Source organism: Chrysochloris asiatica, unplaced genomic scaffold (assembly GCF_000296735.1).
Source record: "Chrysochloris asiatica unplaced genomic scaffold, ChrAsi1.0 scaffold00008, whole genome shotgun sequence".
Taxonomy (NCBI): Eukaryota; Metazoa; Chordata; class Mammalia; order Afrosoricida; family Chrysochloridae; genus Chrysochloris; species Chrysochloris asiatica.
The window spans coordinates 5,302,657-5,307,597 of NW_006408526.1; positions in this window are offsets into that span (position 1 = coordinate 5,302,657).

Consider the following 4,941-nt stretch of genomic DNA (forward strand, 5'->3'; position numbering starts at 1 on the left):
AAATTGCATATTGTGTTGTTTTAACTGATTATAAATGGATCAATATCCACTTCTACTTTTTAAGTAGATTATTTGAATATTTGGGTATAGTTTGCCACACCTGGCATGTCTCTGTAGGATTAACACTGGACTGGGAACCACAAAGTCTGCACTTCAAACCCACCAGCTGCTCCTTAGAAACCCTATACAGACTCTCCGTGAATTGGAACTGATTTGACAGTACTTAACATCAAGCTTGCTCAAATACAGGGGTAATGCACATTTTTATTAGCTAATCAAATTATTTTGATAGGAAATAAACATAGGACTATACTTCAGTATTTAAGTAATTATATTTAATGCTAGTAATGAAACGAATACACATGATTGTAAACATTTCACAAGAGATTACAAGGTTTGTGTATACTATATACTATATTAGAAAACAGATTTTTCAACATTGCTAATATTATCTGCCTTGTGAATATGAACATAACACATAAATGTGGATAATTCTATTTAGAAAATTAGATCATTTCCTTAGATTCTTATAAAAATCTCTTAAATAAATTTAGTTGTAGTTTATTTTGAGCACAAATTTCTTCAACAACAAAATTATGCATAGTATAGTTTTTTCTGTCTTTCAGAATGCTTAGAATATTAAATGAGAGATGCAACAAACAGTCTTTTTACAAGAAAACAGACCAAAGGCAAAGTCACTATTTTTGCTTTCTTTGAAAAAGTTTGCTTGTAGCAATAATTACTTTCTCACTTAATTGCTAGGATGGCAGATCTTAAATTATTTTTAGGAAGCCACTTCAACATTTCACAGCTGCATAAAAAGCTTCTTGGCACACAGTGGACATCTAAATTAAAAAGCTGCACAACAAAGTATAACATAGTCCATATTTTTCTATTTAGAGAGCCACATGGATTTAATAGATGTAAACGAATTTTTTAAATGTAAAAAGTTCAATTAGCTAATTAATAGAAATCCCTTTTGTATAGAAGACCACAAAACATTATCTTCACTAAGTTTTTAGAAATATTCATTGAACAAAAATAAATCCATTAGTTATGCAATTTATAATTTAATGTGATAATCAGATTAAATTTAAAAAATTAGCTATCATTCCCAAAGAATCATTTTTTTTTAAGTAAAATGTATAGTGACCTTTTAAAACCAGTGTTACAACACTTGTAACTTTATTGTTAATTTCAAATTAGTCTATTTAGAAAGATAATTAGATCTCACTACAAAGCATTCTAGATTGGAAGTGAAATTTTATATATATATTTTTTTTCTATGAAGGGAGATTATATCTCTGGGTTTTTTTTCATATTGTAGTTAAGTGCCTGATTCATAGCAACCCAGTATAGGGCTTCAAAGGAGTGGCTGGTGGGTTTGAACCACTGATCTTGTAGTTCAAACCAACCTTGTGGTCCAGTGCTTATCCTACAGTGCCACAGCAGGACTTCATTTTTGCATATTAACATTATTATTTTTTGTAAATTCAAGTTTGTTATCTATGACACAAATTACTACTTTATAATTTATTGTCAAGAGAAATTTTAGATTGGATTTTCGGTCTTTAATAAGATACAAACCTATATTTCTTTTAATTTTATGGGCAGATAATTCTGGCCATAGTGGAAAAAGACCTTTCTTTCTATGGAAGACTATGTTGGTAACAAAACAGACAGCAAAAAAGAGGTTCCTGGTATTGTTGATTCTGCGTTTTTCTTTTCCTGAATGCAATGATAATAATTCTTTGCCAGATGATCTTCCAGATGATTGTTATATCTGGTGTTATTTTATAATTTGACATCTTAATGAGATGCTGCCTTCCAACTAATCACTGTCACTGAGAATGGCACATTACCAAAAGTCATAGCTGGAAAAGATTAATGTGTAATGACAATTGGTTACTCTATGGGACTTTGGGGATAGAAAAGGTTAATTGGAAATGCTGAAATGAATGCTCATTAATTTCATAAACTGAAGTGCCTTTAATTGTTAAAAGCAGATTGCCTTACATTTCTTCCACCTAATAATTCCTGTTATTCATTTGAGAAGATTCATTTTAAATATGAAAATGAATGAATACATAGAGATTTGAAAGAGAATCCTAAGGACCGGGCTTTGAAATTCCTTCTAATTTTACTGTGGCTAATGCAAGGAGCCCTGGTGTAACGCTGTGGGCTAATGCATCAGACTGCAAGTCATTTGAACTGCAAGGTTGGTGGTTCAAGCTTACCAGCTGCTCCTTGGAAACCCTATACAGGGTCACTATGGTTCAGAACTGACTTGAGGCACTTCACAACAAGCAGACAACTATTTTGTTTTGTCCATGATTTTATCAAAAGTTGTGTTTTTATAAATGAATCATTTTATACTGTTTAAAAGCATAATAGTTATCAATAATAAATTGTAAATTTTCAAAATATGCTTCATAGATATTTTACCTTAAAACAGGTTTCCATGGACAAATATGTTTGGAAGCCACTAAAACAACAGCTTTACAACAATTCTCTATACTCATTAACATTTATATTAAACTGTTTTAATCCCTAATTTCTCAACTTTTCACTATGGAATAGTTCTTCCGAGTAACACCTATTAAGAGCAATTTCTCAAAGGCTGGCTTTAGCTAATTCAAGCTATTAAAAACATTCTTTTTTATTGCATTCTCTTTCATTCCAAAGAGAGAAAAGTAGAGGAAAAACAAAAACAAAACCCAAATAAACTTTATCCCAGAATAACAAACCCATTACTATAGAGTGAATTCCAATTTATAGTAAACCCATAGGAGAGAATAGAAACACACATTGGATTTCTGATGTTAACTATTTACAAAATCGGACTGCCACATCTTTCTATCATGGAGAGATGAGTGGATTCAAACCACTGACCTTTTGGTTAGCAGCTAAACGCTTTATTACTGTACCACCATGGCTCCACTAAATAAACTATAACATTTGTTTCATGCAACTCATTCCAAAGCAATTTTTAAAACATGCAAGAAGCTTTTATTTGCTCTATGAATATTCTGTACACGTCATGCATGTGTTGTTTTTATTTTATCTAAATTTTAAAAAGAGACAGAAGTAAATAAAATGCCATATCAGTTGACTTACAAAAAACACTTAATTTGTATTTTAAGTAGACAAAGTAACCATTTAATTAATATTTGTTTTCTTTAATAATTTGTTAATAAAGATTAAATTATGTCTCTTGTTGAATGCTTGTAAATATCCTTTCTTTGGACATTGGGTTGTTTCCAGATCAGTATTAAAAGATTCATGTTGAGCTCAACTGAGAATTATGTATGATAAACCCAGAGTTGTTAACATGTTTCTTTGACTGGCCTTAAAATACTTTTTTAATTTAATATTGTGTAAATAGTACTAGATAGGTGATTCTTTAATCTTCCATCACAGATATCCCAAAGGCCATTGCTGAATAATGTACCTTTGAAAAAAATGTATTTTATAATACAATATGAGTATTTCTGAATCAATAATTTTTCTTTTATATGTTTTTCTGTTTTCTCTAATCCTGTGAAAATACCCTGTTTTATTTCATGAATTAATGTGTGCTTTTACATCTGATAGAAAAATATTCCATATCATTGCTATTATATTAAGAATTGTTCTTTTTATTATTATTCTATATATATTATATTATTATTATATAGAATTTATTTCCATAACAATTTTAGGATCCACATGCCGTGTTACAAAAATATTCTGTTTGATTATAAATGAATGAGCATTATACTTATGGATTAAGTATGTATAATTTACAATTTAAGATTACTGAATTATTCACAAAATTAAGAGGATACATGGACATTAAAGATACCCTAATATTGAAATTTTCCTTATATTCTTCATTACAGTTTTATAAGTTTCATCATAGAGACTTAGAAGTGAGTTTCTTTATGGTTTGATTTCTGTTTTAAATGGACTGTGTTTCCTGTTATACATCTTTTACTTTATTGCTTTCTTTTATAAGAAAGCTATTGATTTTTTATATTTGATTTTATATTCAGCAAGATTACTAAATTATTCATTCAAGAAGCTTGTCTATTGATTTCCTGGTAAACACATATTAAACAATCAATCATTACAAATACTTCTCTTTCTCACTTTTTAATATCCTTCAATTATTTTTCTTATTTTATTATTTAGGTTTGGAGTTCTCATGTGGCACAACAGGATAAGTACTGGATTTCTAATTGCAAGATTGACAACTAAAACCTATCAGCTGCTCTTTGGGAAACCCTGTACAGGATCTCGGAGTTGAAACTGACTCAACAGCACTTAACAACAATAACAACATTACTTAGGTTGTGTTCTTTAGGGTCTCCCATGTAATGATAATGTTGAAGCTAAGCGATAAACTCAACTGTCTTTAAATATATATATAAATATACATATGTTGTTGTTGTTGTAAGTGCAGTTCAGTCAGTTCCGACTCATAGCAACATTATATGGGGTTTCCTAGGAGTAGCTGGTGGGTTTGAACCATAAACTTGTGGTTAGCTGTCCATTGTTAATCCTATAGTTCCATTTCAGGACCCCACATAAACATAAATGTAAATATAAAGGTAAACAAAGCATAAACGTAAACACAAGCATGCTTATATGTATATATATACATGGAGTTCTAGTGCAGTGCTGTAGAATAAGAATTAGATTAGATTACTAATCACAAGATTGGTGGTTCAAACCCACCATCTGCTCCTTGGAAACTCTCTATAGGGTCACTGTGAGTCAGATCACATTCCACAGGACTTAAGAACAACATGGTATTTTCAGTGTTCTCTTATGCATGTGAAAGTTGGACAGTGAATAATAAATAAGACTATAGAAGAATTGATGCATTTGAATTAAGGTATTAGAGAAAAATTTTAAACATACCATGAACCACCAGAAGAACAAGCAAATCTGTGTTGG